General features: G+C 41.0%; 1 protein-coding gene across 3 annotated transcripts in view; it reads right to left on the bottom strand.

Moving 5' to 3' along the window:
• FOXP1 (forkhead box P1) overlaps positions 1-23,668 on the bottom strand; it is a 371,654-nt gene that overhangs the window by 209,554 nt on the left and 138,432 nt on the right. For all 3 annotated transcript variants that reach the window (XM_066557818.1, XM_066557819.1, XM_066557822.1), the window contains exon 3: positions 4,571-4,636. The gene's annotated coding sequence lies outside the window, so the exon portion shown is untranslated. The remainder of the gene's footprint in view (positions 1-4,570; positions 4,637-23,668) is intronic.

Genomic DNA, 23,668 nt, shown 5'->3' with positions numbered 1-23,668 from the left:
AAGCATCAGATAAGAGGATCAAAACCTGCTACTGACGTTCTTAAAGCAGAGAAACATATTTTCCTATCAACCCACTTGAAGATTTATAAGATATTAAGGAATATTAAGAAGAAGAAAAAAAAGAAGAAAAGCTAAATGGGCCAAAAGAAAACAAAAGAAACATGTTCTCTCGAGATTGCTAATGCTGGCAGACAATAGCACAGAAAGAACTCCTCTGACAGATCTTTGAAGTCTTCAATACAGCAAGCTAGTGGGCCATGTTAATGAGATTTGCTCAGATACTTCTTAAATTATCCCAAAATGTCTTAATCTATTTTCTACATCTTCTTGACCCGATTGCTTCAGAAAAGTTTCAGCTTCACACGTCTGGACTGAACTTTTCATTCAAATAGGCAAAGTCTTCAAACACTTTGTGTTTCCAATGACCCCCACGCAGACCTTTTAGGGTTTACCCCAAAACATGCAGGCAATGTTGTAGTTTCTGTTACCAATAAATACAGAAACACTTTGCACCACACTATATCTTTGAACCTTAAGAAAAGGACCCTCCAGTAACTCAAAGTTCTTAACAATTAAGATATTACAACTTCTCCCAATCATCCAAAAGTAAATAAATCCAATCTTAGATAAGGCCTGACAGACACTGATCACTCCAGCTACAGGACTACCACCCAGCAGCAAGGGAGCAGCAGGCATCAATGAGGTTTATCTTTCCTGCTGAGGGTGACACAAGCACTCATGCAAAATGCTTCCAGTACAGCTCTATGTAATTTGGGCACACTGCAGAGAAAACACTGGAGAAAATGCTCAAGAACCAGGTTGTCTGCTCTGTCACAGGACTCGTTGTGACTGAGGCCCAGTCCATATTCAGGAACCATATTCAGAAGTGGCTGCACACCACATGTTTTAGGGACAGGAGCTGGTTCTGCTCCCTAATATGCTTTACGACGTTTAGGTCAAAAGCAGGAAGAGTCAAGGTGCCAAATTCACTAAGGAAAACATCATCCCATCAACTTCCCACTGCCTGATGTGCAAACACATCTGCCATCCAAGCCAGTACATAAAACAGGACTAAGGACATCACCAGCATAACTTCTGGAAGTCACCAGCAAGGAAGAGTGCTGGGGAGAAACTGCACACACTGCTGAGCCTTTCATAAGCAGAAATGTGTCTGAAAGAGTTTGTTTCAGGGTTTTGACTTTTGCCTGCAATGGCCAGCAAAGACATGGCACACTGACTTGACAACCTGGTTTGAGAACCATTTCTCTTCCTGATAAAACAAAGTTGGAAAAAAGTAATTTTTTGGTCCACTTTTTTTTTTCCACATAGACCAACTACACAAACCAATTTTTGTATTGAGCTTAGGAGAAAAAGTCCTTCTGACCTTTCTCCTGGCTTGAAGGGAAGGGAGGAGAAAATATACCTATATAAGAAAGTTATAGCTCAAACCCACAGATTTATCTGTTGATCATCTCATTCAGCTCTGAGTTTCAGCAGGCAGCTTCTGGTTTATTATCAATATTTAATCAGCATTTAACTCTGACAAGCATTAAGATTTGAAATTTTAAACTAAGTGCAACTTTGCTAAGTCCTTTGTGTTGTTTTTTTTTTGCTGTTAAAGGTTTTCTAAAGGATTCTATCTTTGCTATCTAAAAGTCTACACATGCCTTTTGTTATCAATAATGCACAATTTTAGTAGCATGTTTTGTACTTTTCAAATTTTCAGCATGCAAGCTATCCCTGATTTACAATGCCCACTGAATGCTGTTTGATTATTGAAAATGCTTTTACTACATTTAAACAAATGACTGCTCCTGGAAAACTAACACGATTGCCCATAATTCTGTAAAAATACATTTCCTCTCCCTTCTCCCCAAATCAAACATTTCTAATTCTTACTGTGAGGAAAAACTGGCATATAATTAGGCATTATGCCTAACAGTGCTAAATAAAGGAGAATGTAAACATCTTAATTCTGAAGGTTTAACCATCAAAGACCCTTGCTGTATCTCTTCTGTTATTTCTGCTTCTGTTCAGAGCTCCTTGGAGCTCACAGGGAAAGAAAAAAGAAAAAAAAAAAAAAAAAAGAAAGCAAACAAACCACGCAGAATAAAAATCTATTTTGCCAGCTCTGAGCTGCTCCCAGCCCGCATGCCCGAGGCCAGGCTCGCGCGCAGGGCTGGGACGCCCGGGGCCACGCGGCTGCTCCTCAAGGAGTAGAGTCCTGCTCTGCAACTGCTCTGAGCGGCTTAACCGCTAACTCAGGAGATGGGATTTCACCTGAAATTAAGCTATCAAGCAATTGAGCTCAAACTCAATCAACCAAACCCTTAACCTTCCCTGTTTCAGTGGCACTGCTCTAATTAGGACTCTATCACTATTTCCATTACTATCTCCTATTCTCATGGTTTATTATCTCAGCGGTTTCAATTCTTGCCCAGTTTAAATGTGACATCCAGTTTCTTGGACCACATATCATTCATTATGGGTTTTTTTTATGAAATATGTTGCAAGACTACAGACCGATCCTGCAATAAATATTTTTTTGTTCAAAACTGCACCCCTCACTGCAGTAGAAGCAGGACAGAGCCAAACCTTCTCTGAGAAACAATCCTGAAATTGAAGGACACGTTGAACAGCTTGTTTTCCATTAAGTTTTAGATTTTGTTGAACAGTTTGATAACATATCCTTGAACACAGATCCACCTGCACACACCACAGCTGCCCCATGCTTCTCCAGTCCTCACTGTCTTCCCCCTGAGCCTGGATCAGCTTCTAGGAAACAGAGTTTGGCTGAACTCTGCTTACCAGCTCTGCTCAGGGGTGAGAATCAATAACCTATGATACACAGGAGATCAGGCTGAAAAATCTAATGGTCTTTTCCAGTGAATCACCCAAACTGCTTTCTGCTGAAGGATGAGTGACAGAGGGGATGTGTGCCTGAGTGGTGCACTGATGGTAGCAGTACAAAATAGATCTGCTTTTGGAGACACAGCCTACAAGCTTCAGGGAGTCTAAAGGTAGTGTACTGCATTTAACACCATCAAAATTCCAAGTTTTCCTGGGTCACAGACACACATGAACCAGGAACAAGAGACCCATTAATTATGAGGCCCTCTGATGAACCTGGGACTTGAAATTCTTCCTTTCTTCAAAAAATTCAAGGGAGGAACAATACTGCAGAGCAAGGAAGCACTAGTTCCTTAAACTGCAGGATCTGCTTCTTCTCCAGTAGCTGAAATACATCTAATACTTCATGGGCTCCACCATAAAAAAACAAACCAGTAAGATTCAAATCTTGAAGAGAGGGATATATCATATAGCTGACATACACCACTGGCATGGCCAAGGATTGCAATATTCACTTGAACTTCATGAATTTCATCCTAACTAAATAGATATTTTTGGCAACAAAGAACTGAAAAAAAAATCCCAGATCGTCCTCAGATCTATTTTAATTTAAAACAGAAGAGAACAGGGACATTTTTTTCCCCCTTCAAGTACATTTTAATAAAATTAAAAATAAAAATAGCTCTAATTCACTCCACTGCATTTAGTCATTCTGTAAAATTCTAAGTTTAAAATGAAATCACCATTTTATATTCAAACAAGGTCAAGAGAACAGCACTAACGAGCACTGACATCACAGTGAACAGCAGCCACTGCTCAGCGCTTACATCAGTGTTGCTTGTTGCTATGGTGCTTAACTGACTATTAATTTCTGAAAGAAGGTGATTATAAAGCAGCCATATGAACCTCAGTCAGATGACACCCTTCAGTACCAAACACTGATCTGCGTTACTCTTCTCCTCTGCAAGTTAATTTTGTGAATCACCACTTTTGTGATGTTAATATTCCTTCCCAACTTGAAACTTTGGACCAGAAGAGAGGCAAGGAGTTAATTTAGAAGCAAAGGACTTTCACGCTGCTTTAAATAAAAATCATTTTGCAGAGAGTGATATTTCTTTCCTTTTTGCTGTGCTCCAAAGACTAAAAAGCATGTGTTTTAACTTTTGCAGTGATAATAAGCAATCAAATTAACAGCTAAATTTTGCTCTCCTGCTCTGCTCGACGTGCTGCTGGAACCCCAGGAATGTCTCAGCCTGGGATGAAGCAGCACTGAAGCTGACTTGACCACTCCCCAGGGATTTGCCTCAGTGAGGGGACCTTGCCACAGGCTGTGCCACTGCATCTCCCACCCCAGCAGCCATGGGCCATGGAGCTGCCACAAAGACCAGCCAGAGCAGGGTCTTCCATTCCCACACAGGCTCTGCCCAGTTACCAAGCAGCCATCTCGGAACATGGCTGAAAGACAAAAAAGTGCATCTTTTTGGCCTTGCTCCTCAAATGCAACTGAACACCTAAGCCAGTGTCTTCCCAAGCAAAATGAAGATTTTTAAAGTACAGCATTTACTCCAAAAGCTCCAAGCCCAATGCTTCAAACTTTATCCATGTTGCCAGAAAAGCCTTTACTTGTGCAGCTAAGGTACAGTCCTAGGGTTCTCAGGATCAAATTCTTTGTTCAGAAATACTTCAAAAATAGTGTTAAAGACAGTATATTTGCATTTACCTTCTTCAGTTGCTCCTGTAAAGCAATCTTCAGTTACAGCCACCCAAAAAGGTCACTCTTCTTACCCTGCAGAGAAAGGAGGTAACACACGTGACTCTGGGTCAGTGTCAGCAGCAACACCCAAAGCATTTTCATTGGCACCACATTTGCAAGTACAAACATAAATAAAGCAACAAATGAATCTAATCGTATTTAATGGTGAATGACTTTCAGAGAGAGTTAATAAAAACAATCAAGTCACAGGACTGCTGCTTATCAGTACCAGCTAGTGTGAGGTTCTTCAGTTCAGCACAAACAACTTGGTCTTTGGGTGAAGAAAAAGAGAAGCAAAAAACCCCATGGAGATGAGACATCTTTGTTCTCTAACATAAACTTTCTTAATCTTGATGTCTATCAATCTATTTTCAGTTTGAATAATAAATGAGTTCAGTTCTTTGTTTCAGAAATCTGACTATTGTCTGCATGGATTCTCCTTACTTAAGGCATTTTAAGACCATTTGCAACCGCTGCTATTTTATCTTCTGGATCTTTTCTTTTTTCTCATCCTTTTCCATAGAGACACAGTCCTAGATGAGATTTTAGAACTAGCTGCATCTTCCTAATTCAGAAAGTTGTTTACTGTCTTGGGATATCTTCTCATTAAGCATTACCAAGAGCACGCCAAGCACGCCAAGGTGGTGAGAGCAGTGGGTATTAAAAGGAGGAATAATTAAAGTGTATCTTTATAAAAAGTAGGAGGGAGAAAACAGCACGTGTAGGTTTTTTTTACCCTGTATATTACTGCATCTTGTGTACTCTCTCTTATGCAAAAGAGTATGTAATCTTTTAAGAAACATGACAATCTGCCACTTTCTGTTCATGTAATTGGGATCAACATATGGTACAAGAGAAAAGAAAAACATTTGTTTATTAATTTAGATCAAGTTACTAACTCAAACCACTAACAGCAGTTAGAATTAATTCCACATCAATTGACCAAATACCTTAACAGAGTAAATTTATAACATAATTTCACTGAAATGTTGATCTTCTGCTGCAGGGGTACAGAGTACTATGCAATACAGACAGAAAGAAATATGTGATAACTTGGTGACACTGATGACTTCATATGAAACGGAAAGTCAGTGACATGTGGATGTGTAAGACAGAGCTACGTGAAACTCCATTTCATAAAATTCACACAGTGATGTGGAGTTTTGGGGGTGTTTGTGAAACTCACCAAATGGTAAGTTGTGCTATTTACATCACTAGGTGAAGCTTTTTACTGGAGCAGTAAAATACCAACCTCTGGGAAAAAAATCAGAATCTTCACTAAGTTCACTCAAAAGAATATGAACTCATTCACCATTTATTTTGGAAGGAAAAATGTTTTCACAGTGAGAATGAGGCATTACTTCTTTACCATTGAAACCTGATTATTTTTACTTGGGAGAAAAAAGGTTACTTTGATATGAAATCAATATTGGTTTTATCTGTTGCTCACTGGCACTTCATTTCATTTTTTTTTTATATTTTGTGTGAGAAGCAGTTCTTGTAATGCAGTACCAGAACATCAGGGGCCAAAATTTGAGCATGTTTACTGTATAGGAAGCTCTGTGTTCCTTGCTGAGGTACACATATAAGAAATTCCTGATTCTGCACTGTAAAGGACATAACACTACTCCATCATAATAGGTCAGGGCTCACCTTCCTGAGAGTATGTAAAACAATACATCTTTTATGTAAAATACACGACCTCCGACATGTGATGTGCTCTTAGATTAGCAACAATAAAGGCTTTTATCCTGCTTTGCTGCAGGGGTTATCTTGGGTTTGACACTTAAAACCTCTTTTCATATTTATCTGTTTTATAAATTTTCTGGGTATTTGGCAGTCAGATCCTTATTTTGGCAGTATTTTGGCAAGCAGGCTTCATTTCTACCCTGAGTCTTCACGATAGCAAATGAACCATCGTAAAATGTACTTTTTAAGGAAGCTGCTGAAAATTACATGTTTGCATAAAATGTGCATTCAGTATCTCTTTGGGCAGTGCTGAAAAAGGCAGGTATCATTTTCTAAACACGTTTGTGTTGCATGAGCCACACTCCAAGGAAATCCGGCTCAACAATCAGCTGGTGGGAGACCAACAGGGTCTACAGGGGGGCTGAGGAGGACTCAGCTCTCCTCACAAATTACTCCCTGATTGAAATCCAGACTGCTTTAATTTCTGGTTATCAAACTCCTGCTATATGTTACCTGGCTTTCAAAAATATGGAAAACGCACCATTAAAGTTAAAATGAGCAGCAGAAACAGCTGTTCCCACCTGTGAAAATTTCTCATTAATAGTCTAAAAGTTGAGTATCTCAAAACGTAGAAACACAAATACAGACTTTCCTCCTGAAACTGTTTATATGGGTGAGTGAATTGATGTAGGCAACACACATTCCTTCCATCATGCTGTCTTTAAGATAAACACAAAGTACCATCAACACTGTAAGTGTGTGTGTGGAGCAAACAAAGAAAAAATCCCATCCTACCAAAGCAAGACATTTCGCTACACTCATATTTTCCCCCCAAGGAGATGATTAAAATAGAAACCAAACCACAAACAAAAATCCACTTTGCAAGCAAGCAGCAGTGGTCCTGCTGCCTGATGGGCAGACAGGTGGTCTCAAAGCACCCTCAACGCCACGTCCAAGGCTCAACTGATGCCATAAACAAGGAAGAGTCCACACAAAACTCTGTGCCCTGAACAGATTTTACCAGATATTCCTGAAAATGTCAGGTTTGTTCACCACGTGCCTCAGTTTACCCACTAGTGAGACAGGTAATTGTAACAGAGTTTGAAATCCTTGGCTATAAAGATACTTTTTAAAGCAGTGTTTTGGGCAGGATTTTGGAAAGACAACAACAATCTCAACCTGAGCCAGCGCCATAACCTCTTCCAACAGAAAGGCCACTCTTGTCCTGGATCAGGCCCTACCTATTCCCCTGGTACCAAGGGACCAGGCAAAGATCAGAAGCTTTGACATTACACCTGCTGTTGGGCTGGACCTTGTAACTCTTCTGATCCAACAACACTTATTTGATTTAGTGATATCCTCCTCCAGGGCAGCGAGGTCATTCCAGGGAGGCTGCAGGATGGAGCCCTAACTCCAAGGGATCACTGCAAAGCCAAATTTAACCAATAATACAGAGAATACTCAGAAACAGAGACCATTGCAGAATGAAAGTCTACTTAAAACTCTAACATTTTTTACTAATATCTAAATGAGAACAGCCTTGGGTATAGCCAAAAATAGATTAACAAGGACCTTGATCCCACACAAACTGGCTCTGAGTAATTTTACACAGGAAAGTAGAACACCAGTTGAGCTGCTCCTCTGCTCAGAATTACGCATGTACATTTTTTTGTCAGTGTCCCAGCCCTCAGAAGCCTACAATTTATTACAGGAAACCTAAAGCAGCAAAGGAATCTCCCCTTTACTACCTAGAAAGCACACTTAAAAAAAAATTAAAAAGATAAAATAGACACATGCACCTGATAGCACAAGAAAAAAACTGGTTTTGAAATTAGATTTTGATTTATTTTTCTTATATAAGACCAGCTGAAATGTATTTGATGTGTCTGGTTAAAATATTTACTAAAAAGCTTCCTGAAAGTTTTAAAATACCAAAACCTGATCACCAAAATAAGCACTTCTGTGCAGTAATTTCTTCTAAATAAAGTGAACTGTAACCACCTAATACAGCTGTTCTTTCCACTCAAAAGTCCCTGAGTCACATTCAACTGCACACAGGCTGAAATATTAGATATGTACTATTTATAAAATGTCCTATCCTTATAATCATTATTTTCTTGTCCTACACAGGAAAAGAAGCGGTCTGTGATTTTATCAAGTGCATATTTGTAAGAGAAAAACAAAAATATTTTTATTTGGTATTTTGCTGGTTCTGAAAATACAGAATGTACAATGATTGTGGAGAAAACATCTGGTACCAGGCAGACTTGTGGACCAGTCCTGCACACAGGTTATTTCCTCACCCAGCACATTCAATTGGGTTACTTGCACTAACACAAATCATGTGTAGAACTGTTTTGAGGACGGTCAGTAGTTGTCTCTTCAGTTGTGTTGTACCTATTTTATTTTTAAAGAGAAATTATATATTAAACTAAATACCTCAAATAATCTGGGAGAGAAATTTTTTTCCTGACCACTGTCAAGGTGGCCACTTTTTATTGTGCAGCATATACAAAATCTCAGGAGGCATGGCACAGGAGCTTTTCTATAGCAGCAGTCCTTACCACCTCCTCAGAAAGTGAAATGCAGGTGAACAGTGAAACTGTGAGAGTCTAAGTGCACTTCTTCCACCTCCCTTTGAAGAGGGGGAAGTGGATTTGGTACAGGCCAAAACACAGGGATATCAATGCTCACTACCTTGCTGTTTCTCAGTGGAAGGAGGGAACAAATCATACTCTATTTTCCTTTTCAGTCATTAGCAGGCTGTTCAGAATCTCTGGCTGGTGCTTATTATTTATTCCAAACAGAAATAAAATAAAATGAAAATAAATAACAGCACGAGGACAAAGCTATGCACAGCACATTCGCTCTTTCAAATTAATATTACCTTTCAAGTCCACCGTAACCTTGGAAAAGAATAACTCGGCGTAAGCCAAATCTACAAAACTAATCACGATCCGTTCCTCCCCCGCTTTTTAACAGCTCTTACAGGCAACACACGGGTGCAGTTCGCAGGCAAGTTGGGAACAGCTCGCTTCCAACGCGGGATCTGCACCGCGATCGCTCAGTCCTGCATCTCTGACTGATGGATTGCTTGTTTGCCTCTCGTGTGTGACAGCGCTGGCCCTCACCAAATCCATCCCAGGTGAAGGGAACGCGCTCCCGGGAGCCACCCAGCCTGCCAGGTGAGGAGAGGCCATCGCCGAGGCAGACCCCATCCCCTCGGCCAGATCCCACCTCCCCGAGCCAGGGGCCACCATCTCCCGGAGCCAGAGCCAGCCATCAAACGCCGCCGCCTGGCTCCTATCGCCAGATCTTCCCCGTTTCTTAAAATAACTCCCCGTGCCTCGGTGCCAGCCTTAACCATTTTATGCCTGTGCTACAAACTCTCCTCCTGAAACTTGACCTCTCCGGGTGGCAGCAGGCGAACGATGCCCGTGCCCGGCGGCGGCACCGCCGCGGCTGCGGGCACCGGGGCCGGTCCCGCCGCTGCCCGGCCGGCAGCACCGCGGGGCCCCGGGCAGGGCTGGCGCTGTCCCCGCGCCGCTTTCCGCACTCACACACACACACACGAGCACACGGGCACGGGGACACATCGCTATCGCTCCCCCCGTGCGTGACCCCGCCGCTGCCCCCCCCGCCCCGCACGGCGCCCCTGTCCCGTCCCTTACCTGGCAGGCGAGTGACACTCCTGGTCGTGGTCATGTGAAAATATTTTCGAGGTATCCTTTAACAGCCTTTAAATATTGAAGCCTAAAAACAATATTTGCTGTTTTACCTTTTGAAGCTTTAACAAAAGCTTTGTTTTAGCATTTACCTCGGTGTGCAATAAGAGTTAATAATCAAATCCGTCCCAACCCCCACAAATGTTAAACAAAAAGATAAAAGAAATGCAAATAGCTATTGTCATGGAAAGTTAAAGTACCTGTCTGTATTTTTAAGTGAAAACTATTATCTCTATCAATCAAAATTTAAGAATACAATAGCACTAATCACACGAGGTGCTTTGACTGAGGTACTTTTCCTCATAAAAAGTTTTTTGTTTTTTTTTTTTTTTTTTTTTAACTGGTGCATAAAAGTAATACACTTACAATTAGACACGGTATTTGTAATTTTGTTATTAAAAAACCTCAGCAGTCTTATTGTTAATAAATGCCTCTGAGTCTGTAGGCTGATTCGTACCCAAGAAGACCAAAGTCCCTACATATTTTAATAAGGTTGATGAAATTTTATTCAGATTCTCACACTTTCCAACATGTGGTGGAACAGCACACTCTTCTGTTTGAGAGGAGTTACTCAAACGAAGGAAATAGTTAATTGGGAACCAAAACTACTACTTCTGGCCTCGCCGCACATTTTCCACATTTCTCCAAGCGCTGTCTGTGCTTCAACCCTCAGCCTCCAAGACGTGCCCTTTGTCGTCTTTTCTTTAATTTTTGATGCCAATTCCCTCCCGTCGGACCCCGACGCTCTCCCAGCCCAGCACGCATTACGTATACACTGTGTACATTGTGCAGGCACACCGCACGGATTCTCTCCAAAGTCATTTTTAAAACTAATTTGTCCAGACGGAATCAGAAACCGAGCTGCACAGTTAATAAGTGCAGGAGCGAGCGGCAGTAATTACGCCTGTACTAAAAGAAAGAGCCCGAGATTAAAATACCTATAAGTAAATAGTTGAGGCAGGATGCCATTATGCAAACTCTGCTCTCGGGGAGGGATGTCTCCCACACTGAGGAGCAATAGGACTGTCATTTTTTTCCCCCTGCAATATCAGGTTTCCTACTCCACAGCTCTGGTACTCTGCATCATGGCTAACATCTCTAGTGTGCTATTAATATCAATGAAGAGACGATTCAATTTCCACATAAGAAAAACCTCCCTATTACAGCGCAGACATTCGAGTGAGGACCCTTGCAAAGGAAACAATAAAGACCAGAGGGTTGCTTCCCCCCCCCCCCCGCCTCCTTTTTTTTTTTTTTTTTTTTTTTTGCTGCTTCTTTTGCAGTTCTGCGTTGCTCACTGTTTGAAAGCTTTTAGCTAACAATGGAAGCATTATCTTCAGGACAGTTACAAAACAGGATTTGTTAGTACAAAGAATAATAACACCAAACTCATCCCCCCCCCCCCACTTCCCCGCCCCACAAATACCTGTCTATTGCAATACGGCGTTTAATACTTAATTCAGAAGTATATGCCAGAAACACCTGTATTCTTGATCTAATTCCCTGCAACAAACTCCCTCAGCAGACCAGTTTTGCTCAAGGAGGTTTGGACAACTACAAACAAACAAATATTTTGTGCATTTATAAAATGGAACAGAAAAAAAGTATCTTATTCTACCGAGTGCAAACTTACCCATTAATGAGGAAGAAAAAGGCTTAGAGCTGTACAGTAATTCCCAACCAACTGCAGAAAGTTGAGAGTTTGAAAACACTAAAGCACTTTTGACTATCAAGCCTTTCTGTGCTTCAACACTGGCTGCAGTGTAAGGAAGGACTGAAGGTATGTGGTCTAAACACAACAAAAGCCACTGCCTTACTCTAGATTAAATATGCAGGAAGAGGCCCCTTTGCATAAACACAAACACTCAGCAAATGAGTAACTGGCTCAAATCAGACGCCTGCTGTGCATTCTACCTGTCCTGATCTCTGACAAGCTACACAGCTTGTTTAAGGGGATAGGAGCTGCAAAATCAAATCAAATCATAGCGCTAAACGCTCTGCTCCTCTGATAGTAAATAACAACAGCACCAACAACTCCTCGCCAAACGCTCATTCCTAATCTAAGCATTGCTCTGGCACAGAGCTGAATCCTGTGCTGTGCCCACTTTGGCTTAGCCACCCATCTCACCACAGCAGAAGAAACACAACCAAACACCACCTGTAAAATTAATTTTCATTAACTGTACTGAAATCCAATACATTCCTGGCCCAGCCTTTTCTTAACAAGGATTTAAAATTAATACAGAGACTTTTGGTTGAGTTGACAGATTAAATCTGCATTTGCTCTTACTGTCCCCTTGTTTTGTTTATTATATAAAAGACATTCCAGGCACAGATCTATTTTAGCTGTTATGAATAACCACATAGTGCACACCTATTTACTAGTTTATTTGGGAAAAAGGAAGAAACTTCTGAAGTGTTCCTTAAAAACATTATTTTCAAAATATTGCTCTCATGAAATGAGCCGTCCAAACTATATTTACTTCAAAAAACAACTAAATTAGAGACTGTGATAACCACCAAACATATCTAAACATTTATTATTATAATTGAATATACATAATTATATACTATGATTTGCTCTTCCTTCTAGAGAAATAAATTATTTTTCAGTCTCACTTATCCTTCCAGTCCAGAAATAGAATGAAGCAGCATGATTTTAAAGCAATTGGAATTCACCAGTGTCCCTTCCTAACTTAAGGAGTCAAATCACATTGACCTTTTATTGTAAGTCCTAGCTACATGTTGGTTTTGGTAATTTAATTATTTTTTAATAACTTGCAGTATTAAATGATTGCCATTGAAACACAAATAAGATTATACTCCTCTGCCTTACTCTCTGGTGCTCCAGACTACAGCGTAGCATGGACGGCACGACTGCGTCCGGCCCCGAAATTTCATTCTGAAAGAGCACTTACACACAGGCAGGCACAGGAAAATGCAGCCTTTCAAGATGCAACACACATTTACTGGATTCTCAAGCATGTGTCACAGATTATTTCAAAGGACACTGGATATAACTCACAGTTTTAATAGGCATCTAGCATGTTCAGTTCCACGGAGCACTTGTATGCTATGGAGGGAGTTTTCACACCTCCTTGGATAAACTCACCAGGTTAAAACACAAAAGCATTGATAACATGAGCGAGTCAAGCCTAACAGGAGAAAAATCCTCCAAGAAAGAATCCTGCGAGAAATTTTAGAGCCCCTGTGTCGTTCACCATTTTTGCATTGAAATGACCTTCCAAATAAGGCGTCAGATAATACGTTCACATAGATGATACCGATCTAACCTTGATGCAAATAAACCATAGAACAAAATTTAATCAGTATATCACTGTGTAAAAGCCTTTGTCCATCCCAATGGAGCTTCTAATGACTGTTTTGGCAGTTCTGGCTGGTAGTTATGCCTCCCTGCTCATATATATCTCATACTGGTTGAGCAAGCTAATGGAACTGCTGTTAGTGGAATCCAATATTAATACCCTGCATTGTGCAAAACTGGATGCAACTGAATATATTACACAATTACAGGTAGTATCTAATTCCATAGGTATTAGATACTGGTCTCTAAATTAATATTTTAATAGAGAAAGTGATATAAATACTACATTTCAGGTAAGATATCTATGAACTCTGGATCTGCCAGTCTTCCTGCTGTAAGCCTGCTCTATACTCACACAGCACAGACACAGGACCCTGACAAAAATTGGCAGGCATGCTTTAGATGGTGAGTGACACATACTGATGCACAGAGTCAAAGATGTCATCTTCATACAAGCTCAACTAGTTATGAGCTTGAGAGAAAAATGAAACAAAAAAAAAGCCTCAAAATAAAATAAACAAAAAAAGGAAAAAAAAAAAAGGAAAAAGAAAAAAAGCAGGGGGGAGAGCAGAGCAAGACCTCCAGAAAATAAACAGGGTGTACAGTTTCAAAGGCTACAGACACAGACATTTCATTGTTCAAGCCAATTATCAGTGGAAAATAATAACAACAGATGGATTCAGAGTCACTGACTTTTCATATGCACTTCATCTCTGCACAACAGATGATGAAATGCGAGAGCTATCTCGGAAAGGCAAAACATCTTTCAGTAAAAGAACTCTATACTCCAGATGGGGACCTTCTAAGGCAGCTGATTATCTTCTTATAGTGTTGTAAGATAGACTTACTAAAACATTTCCAGAACTGATCAGATTGGATGAGCACAATGGCAGCATTATGAGGAGTAAGTTGCTCCGGTCTCAGACTTGTGACTGGACTACTCAGAGATTTCAATGGGCTCAGAACTGCCCATCCCATTTCCACATCAAGTAGTGGTTCTAAAAAATGGGCCCAAAGCCGCTGCTCCCAGTCTGGGCAAAACATGAGCCCGGCTTTGTGTCGAGAGGGGATGCAGACATGGGGCCACAGAATCAGTGTCAGCATGACTTGGTCCCCAATAAAAGTCCCACCATCATGAGCAAGGTGAGTCTCCTCACCTTCTGCAAACACACATTTCACACAGGGACACAGGCAGAGGACAAAAATGTTTACATGTTTACAAGTGGGTCTGTTTCCACTATAATTGCCAGATATAAAGGGAGCTCCTCATCCAAGCTAGGAGTAACCTCATCCATTCAATGGAGTTACACACCCACAAAAACTGGTGCGAGGCACAAGAAAGACATAAATTCTTTCCTATAAAGAATTTATAAAAACCCAAAAGCCTTTACAAAAACCCATCTTTTTATGGGAAATAAAAAATTGCTTTCAAAGGGAAATAACAAACACATGTAAATTTTGGTGGTTCCGGTGATAAGCAGTTCCAACAAATGTCACAAACACCTCCCTAGCACAACCTTCTCCCACTCAACCTGAATACCACAAAGTATGTGTTTTTGATCACATGAATCAGGTATGCCACAACCTCAAAACTTAAAATAAAAAAAGGAGTAGTGGAAAAATTAGCTCATTAATCTTTAAGACAACATTTCTTTAATGGAAGAACTCTACATAAGTAGTGCATTAAACTGAACTGGTTGCCATTTCCACAGTTTCTTCTTCACAACACCGCAAGGAAAATCTGAAGAACGGCATTCTCCGTAAATCAATACCGCACACCGAGGGGAAGCGATACACAGCACACACACACTCTGAACTTGCACCTACTGCTAATTTATTTCACAAGTTACAAAATATTTCTGAAGTAGGGGGCTGTTGGCTTCACAAACGTGAAGGGAAGAGATGGGTTTGTGGGCACAGCGTTTCCCCTCTTTGTGAACTACTTTGTCAAAAGTAAATTCACAGGGGAACATACGAGCAAAGAGTAAATTTTGCCCAGGGCAAAATTCTGCAACTGCTTTAAGAAGCAAACAAGAACACAAAAGATGTGTAATACAACCATCTGGCTCTACTCATGCTATATCAATAATCCCCAAAATTTATCCCCACCCCCTTAATCAACCCACACTGATGCCACAAAACCAAATGGCATCACTTATGCTTCCTGCCCATCACATTTTGAAATGATATTTAATATGCATACAGTACATATTTGCATGTTAATCAATTTCTTTAAGGAAAAAATATTTTTGCTTCTTAAGCTATTAGTTCTGCTTTTTTCTACTTATTCACACTGGGATCTCTAAAACCACCAAGAAAGTCCTTGTGGTAAAGATACTCTCATATCAACACAGCATCTCAGGTATCAGGATAACGTACCGGTCAAAATTTCAATCTCTTCTTCTCTCTAGTTTTGTGTCACAGTTTGAAAATAGCAGAGGGTGAATAATAACATGCCAGCAAAATTAGCTGTTCAAGAAACACGGGTAAGCAATCCGTTTTGAACTCGGGGTTGGATGCATTTCTAAGCATTACCCTATTTGGGATGCAGGGAAGGAATGACAGAGGGAAAGCGGGGTATCCTATATGTCTTTTATTTTGAAGATTTGCACAAATTTTTCAGGCCTCCCGCATCCAGGAGCCAGTCTGCTCATGAAGGAGGAAAATGGGAAACTCCTGGCCACAGATGGAGGACAAGCCTCTGTGCTTTGGCTGAGTGCTGCTCTCCCCCTTCCTACTCCAATCCTGCAGTGGAAGACCACCTCAGGATAGACAGACAGAAAGCCATCCCTGCAAAGTGTCCAAAAGGGTGGCTCTGCGATTGTTTGGGGGAGGGATTGTTTTCTTGAGGGAAAAATCACCTTTGTAACCATCATGAATCATACCAGGAGCGCGCAATGTGAAACCGGTACCAAAAACAACACTACAAAGACGGCCTCTCTCTGGCGCTCCACCGACCGACGGCCACGGCCCCGGGGGCTGACTCAGAGCTCTTCTTCTTAATCGACTTTTCTGCAACAACATACCCCAGCCCAAGCCCTGCCTCTCCCCGTGGCTGGCTGGCACACTCCCCGTGCCTGGTGCCGCCCCGGGGACACGGCACGGCGGGGACGGTGCCCCACGGCCCTGCCGTAACACGAACAGATGGCTGTTACACAGAGCAGGAGACGTACAAGCCCTGAGCACTCATGGCATAGGTGGAAATGTTTTGCAGTTATTTTCTTTGGAAATAAGCGTACGTATAGCGGTTATGTCTGCTCCCTCATCCAGACTACCAAGCTGAGATCACAAACACTTTGTTAATTTTTTTTATTTTTTTAAATCCACTTTTGGATTGCTTCTGTTGTTTGTACGGCTGGACTTGTACAGCCTCTTTGTAAGAATTGAAAACAGTCTCCCACAAACACGGGAATGGACAAATGGTTTAGAGAGCTAATCCACACCTGGGCTAAGTGAAAAGGGCTCATATTTTCCAAACAGAAACACAACCCCTTTTATATACGAACCAGATTTGGATCCAAATGCTAAACCCTTCACCACATCCTACGTGGGGCTGTGTTATGGTCACAAGCAGTGGCGGTGGGTGGTGGGTATGCTGATGGCAGCCACGGGCGAGGAGTTGCCATGCCCTTGGACTTGGATGAGAAGGGCAGACCCGTCCTTGGTTACACCACAGTGAATGCAGGGTAATCCCCATCCTGCACACGCCTCTTACAGAAGAATCTGGCCCTGTCTCGCTACTCTTGTTAGAAAAATGAAGGCTGTGACAAAAAATAGCTGAGAACTACATCTTGCCAATGCCAAAATACAATAATAACATGTTCAAAGATTTAATTTAGAAGACTACAAAGTCTAGCTCATACATCATAACACCTTGAAATAACACTTTAAGGTCAAATCCTGTGCATTTTTGGAAACCACCAAAACATAATGAAGTTTTACTTAAACACAGCATTTACATTTATAACGCATTTCAGATTCTTCAAGTAAGCTAGACCACATGCTAGGAAAATGTACTTCCCACAACATACAAATTAAGTCATGTACAGCCTTCCCTCCGCAGTCTGAACAGCCACCGGCACAAATGGAAGTCCTGTGCATGGATCAAAGGCAGCATGTGGACCTCAGAACATGATTTTTTATATTTTGTTTTTAATTGGCAAAACATCAAATCCCACTAGCAGTTTATTTTTGTTGCCTTCCTTGCCCCTTTTCTACCTCTCCCACTTATTTCACAACGGAACATTTTTAAACCACCAGAAGTCTTTGTGGCAAAGATGATGTCATACTGACACAAGATCAGGTGTGAGGAATGGTATGAATAAATACTTATCCGCAAACACATTTAATTTTCAATGGTTGGGCATTGAGAGACAAAGAAGTTCTTATACAGACATATTAGCTGAGGATTTCATTTCGAATGCTCTATATTTAAAAGAGCAGAACAACACACAGTGCAAGCCTAGAAGAAAGAGGAAAAAGAAGAACCAAAACCCCTTGTACCTTCCTTCTTGTTTTTGGGAAAGCAATGTACAGCTCTGCTCTTCACAGTAATAAATATATGGTGCTTGATTACTTTGCCTTTTAAGTCACCGATACCATACAGGACAATTGTCCTTTATACAGTGGCAATAAAAACTCTCCCTAGGAAAATAAATATGTATTTTAGAGTAATCAAGCAGGAACTAATTTTGTACTTTTTCACAAGTAGCCATTTACTTTGGCACCAAATGGTAATGTGTAGCAGAGAATGCAGTATATGCTTTAACCCAAGAAAAATTAGACTTGAAAATTAATACACAGTGAAAGACAAATTTAAAGCAGCTTTCTTGTGTTCTGACATAAGAATATAAAAATGACATGAGCAACTAAAGATTAGTTTACATACTTTTCAATCACAGCTGCCGCTCAGTTACCACAATACCTTTAAAATGACATTCCACCGAAACAGATACGGTTTGGCTGCAACAGCAGCAAGACACAGTTAACATGGAATTAAAAGGGCATTTTTTTATTTACACACATCGTACAGCACTGAGCCCCAGCACAATTACAATGGAAAGATTTTTAGCATGATTAATTTGGAAATAATGTAGTGATAAATAGAGTGCATTGCAAGTGATTCTGCCGAGCAAATTTTTATCACCAGCCTTAGATGTCAAAACACAGTTTCAGGGACAGAGAAAGAACAAGTCACATCTTCTTGGTTAATATTTAATTGGGTGCTAAAGATTCCTCCTAAGGACCTCTGAACCATCACTGACAGCCCCACAAGATGTCCCTGTCTGTGAAATAGATACCAACCCTTTCTGTATAAACTAAAATAACATTAAATTTAATCAAACCATTCAATTAATAAATCACTTCAGTGGACATTGCAGCCCAATCCCTGTTTAATTACATAATTTTAAAAATATTTGCACACTGCAACCACTAAGATTGGCTCTGAGGTTTCATAATACACACTTAACACTTGAGTTGGAGAACAAATTTATTTAATAAATGCAGAGCTAAGTACAATAATGCCACTCCACTCAAACTGCAAAAATCACTTAGCATCTCCTGCGAGAAAAAGCAAATAAACTTTTTCCCTATTTAAATGCATGTCCCTGCTATCACCAGCTCTGCCAGAAGCCACCTCCTCTCTGTCCTTGTCCCTGCAGTCACTGGGATGCCCAAGCATGGGAAGGGGTGGCAGAGCTGGTGTCCCCCCCATAGCACAGAGCATCCTTCTGCTTCACCTTCACACGGATTCCCTGGCCTCCCTCCCTCCCTGCCCTCTGCCTCCATCCTTTCCTCCTCACTTCTCCCTCTATTTCTCCTCATGTTGCTTGTCTGCCCCTTGTTCTCTGCTGTTTATTGGTGTTCCAGCTCCCCCCATTTCCATCTCAAACCCCTGCCCTGAGCTTCCTACACCTGCTCTCTTCCTCACTGCCATCTGAGATAGCTGAGGTGAATAAAGCTAGTTGGGAAAAAACCCACAACAAACAGGACAGAGGGAAGAGGCTGGGGAGGAGAGCAGGGAAAGAAAACAGTTTAGTAAGGCCAAACAGAACTGCACAATTTCCAACAACAGCAAGAGATGCTCCAGAGCACTGGGATGAAAAATAAAAGCCATGGACCAAGTGTATTAGGTGAAGCAGGATTCAGGTTCTGGGGTGGGTGTAACGCCTATATTCACAGAGAAACTCCGTGTATCCCAAGAAACCCGTGTTACTGCCATATATAACTAGGTGTGACAACTTGGGAGAGGTTGAAATACATATGGACCAAGAGGTGGCCTTAAGTGAAGGGGAAAAAAAGCAAAGCTAAGGGTTTGTCACAGCTTGGAGGCACAGCTGTGTGCACTCATACAGACTTTGCATTCATTCATATAGAGCACAGCTTTCAGGTCTTGTGGTTCCAGCACAATTTTTGGATGAAAGTTGAGACTCAAAAATAAATAAGTCTATATTTGGCCTGCCCTGGATTCGAGACACTCTCAATAGTACTTTGCATAGAAACAATCTGAATTAATACAGACTAAGTTCTCCAGATTATAATATTCTTTACCAAGCCAATGGATGCACCTCTAAAATTCACTGCCCTGACAAATAGTAGAGCTCTTGAAAGTCTGCTTGTATTAGTTTTATGGATCTATTCTACTGCTTAAATCAGGTCTCATTAAAATTACCATCCACACAAGTTCTCCCACTGGGAAATCTACATGCCAGAGCTACTCCAGTTCCGCAGGCAGTGCTCGGAGGGGGTTGCATATTGCAAAATAACTGCGGACATGGCAGGGGGAGGACAGGGGAAGAACAAGAGGACTTCAGGACAGCAAACAAGTGACTCCTTACCCTCCTCTGATTTTAACCACTGCAGCTTTTGCTCAGGTGGTGCAACTGCATCCTTGAGGAGAAACGTCATTGCCAGAAAGGGTGGTGTAAAAAGTGCCCCTCAGAAAGCCAGATGTGGCCTCAAACGTCCGTTTTAGTGCTGGAATGGCAGGCTAAATATGCAAACACTGCACCTGACAACTTACACTAAAGCATATGATCTGCACACTGCCCCTCCAGTTTAATTTTTAATAGTAACATTACTTAAATCTCAGCATTAATGTATTAATGTTCAAATGAATACAATTAAAGGCATCTCTGTTTTCTGCAGTGCTAACGACCTGGAAGATCTTTCTCCCCTTCATATTTGTGGGGATTATTACAAATACATTCTGTAGCCATTGTTTTGGCAAAGAAGCAAAAACCTTTGCCTTTTAAATATGAGGTAACAGGAATAATTAATAATATATCTTCTGATCTTTGTTCTGCCATGATATATATATAATGATATATAAAATGTTCATTTATTATTATCACACATCCTAGGGAGCAGACATGCAAAATTACTTTTTTTTTTTTGTCTTATAAGGTCATTTATCATACAGAACATCCTCCAAATAGGTAGTCCTAAAATCTCAATTTACAAAGGCATTTTTTAAAGCTGAATTCTTCAAACAGGCCTTCTCTCCTGATGGTTAAAATAAAAACTTTATGATATTAACATAGCTGGATTTAAGGAGGCAGAAATGCTCTGCATTTTGTTTTAGAATATCCTGCCCCAACAAATTAATGTCTGCCTATTTTTTTAACCTAAATTCTGCCACATTTATTTGTAACAAAAGCACTGCACGACACTCATTAGGTCAAATTCAGAAAAGAAAAGCATTTACTAAAACAGCATTAATTTTTATCATAGCATCTGTGATCTTTGGGTGGGGAAAGGAAACACCAAAAAGAACGAAGTCTGTATATACAAACTATCAGTCAGATTTTAACACTTATGCAGAATAATGCAAAGCTTTATTTCTTTTTGATGTTAGCAGGCTTTTTCTTTTTGCATTCCATTTTTCAATATGTAAAATGACAAAATGAAAAAAAAACAACAAAAACACGAAAATGTGCCTGTTAGGGCTGGCCTAGTTTTTTGAAACACGCACAAAAAGAAAACCCACTCATACGATCTTATTTTAATATGTAATAGAAGAATCTGGCAAACATTAGCCAGAATAAGTCTAGCCAGCGAATGCACACTAACATACCCAGTCTGCTGCTGCAAGGCAAAAAGAAAATTTGATCTAGTTCTTCCTATACAGAAGAACAGCATCTTCCACATGAAGAGCATCAGTGCAGGAGCGCAAACATCAGCTCCTTGCTGCTCACACCAACACCTCACGGCCTTCTTGGCTGGCAATTTCCAAACAAACCCATCTCAGCTGTCCCATCTCCAGTCTCTCCTCAAGTCAAGAGTAAATCAGTCTCTCCTCCCCCCAGAGCAATGTGCTCAGTCCAGCACTGGCTATTGTCATCTTGGGAACCAAGCCCCAGCAAAATCCCAAGCAGCGGCAGAATGCTCTTTTTGCAAAATTTTTTTGTGCCCAAAAATCTGCTCCAAGCCATGCAGCTTTGAAGCAGTACCCAGAGAAAGAGCCAGACATAAAACTACCTCCAGGGGAAAAGAAAAGAAATAAAGAGATAATCAAGAAAGAAAAAGGGAATGGGAGAGCTGGAGTCAGCACAGCTAAGGACTCCAATGAGGAGGGAGGTGGAGGTGGAGGACAACTACAAAGCGCCTAATTATAAACTTAAAAATGTTCAAAAACCAATCTCACGCTAACAATTTGCGTATTTTGGGATTACCTACGGATGAGGAAGGTTCAGCTTAATCAGCTATCTGTGCAAATGGATCCCCAATGTGCCAGAGCTGAACTCAATGGACAATCCCGTTAGAGTGGAAAGAGCACATGAAACGCCCTTGAGAAACGTGGCTAATGCCACAAACACTGAGGAAACAACCGTTAATAAATTCTTCCATTTTCAGGCTTAGAAGGCAAAGGGCAAATGTTGAAAGGAGTAGAAGATGGGAAGGGCATGGGTAGGCTTTATAAGAAGTCCATTTCATGTGTGACATACACAGACAAAGGCAGGTCTCACACAGATTAAAACCAGTATTTTTAACCCACTAAAAAAACACCTCCCAAGAGAGAAACAACTACATCTCTTCTTTAAGTCACCTGAATTTAAGATGCCTCTCCATCTTCTGTGACAGGAGACAACAGAAGAAAAGTCTATAAATACAGAGAATAGAGAGTTTTCATAAAAAGAAAAATAGTGCAAAAAGTATCTATTAAAAAAAGTGTGAAGCCAGGTATCAGAGGCACTCTGTAAAATACAAGTTAGGACTTTCCCTTTTGATCAACGCCATCCCACAGGACAGAAGCTTCTCCCATGTCCAACCACTCCAATCACATTGGAGATTCACTTGCTCTCTCTCTAGCCTGCGTTTACCCAGAAAACACACTGTGGACCACTGTGTATGGAGAATCACTAGCAGAAGTAAATTGGGGGTGGAGAATTCCCTCCACCCTCAGGTTACGCACTGAGACACAGATGAATTTGACAAGTGCTGTAAGAGCAGATCTGCCACCTGTCAGGCTCAGCCTACACTGGGCACTGCTGGGATGCAGGGTCAGGACAAGGTCTATGTGGTGGGACCAGACTTGAGGAGCTCTGCACTGCTGCTCTTTTCAGCTCTAAGCAGCCACTCAGACTTCAAAGACCCACCAATGATACTGCAGGGCCCAATCCTAACAGCATCTCATCCATCCTTACCACTTTAAAACACATTTGCCACCCCTGGCAGAGGACTCTGGTGCATCACTGCTGTTCCCCAAGGACCAGGCCTGGCTTCAGGAACCACCCTGCACCAACTCCTCTCCTACTTGGGTCTGATCCAGGCACTCACACAGTGCACTCCTACATTTTATTCTCTCTCCCCGAAGCTTTGGCAACTGAAATCTATTATGATATCAAAAGGTAGCTGACAACATAAAATGTATCCCGCTGAGTTGATGCCGCACGCTGCTAAATTTACAACAACATAAGTATCATAAAAATTATAAGAACTGCAAATTAACCACTGATTTTTTAGTTCAGTGACATAAATAACAGTAAAGATCTGGAAAACTTCCAAACATCTTTACAACTGTTTAATTTGTCAAAATCTATCAAGTGTATTTCAACCACAAACCTGTCCTCTGCAGTGCATTAGTTTTCACGTACTTATGCTAGCATCAAAGGCAGCAAAAATAACGCTTCTGTAATTACTGTATTCTGATCCACCTTTCCAGTCACACTTTTATTTCTGCTTTTCTTCCTCTGTACTTCTCTGTTGACACTGACAGTCAACAATGTTTTAAAAACATTCACACTAAAACAGACAAAAAAATCCCTACTGTCTTCCACTCCCCCCAGGTTTGCCTGGGATACTCAAGGCAGCACATCACTTTGT

Source organism: Molothrus aeneus, chromosome 12 (genome assembly GCF_037042795.1).
Source record: "Molothrus aeneus isolate 106 chromosome 12, BPBGC_Maene_1.0, whole genome shotgun sequence".
Lineage (NCBI taxonomy): Eukaryota > Metazoa > Chordata > Aves > Passeriformes > Icteridae > Molothrus > Molothrus aeneus.
Note: the sequence above shows the minus strand (reverse complement) of the source record. Positions and strands in the feature narration are given on the sequence as shown.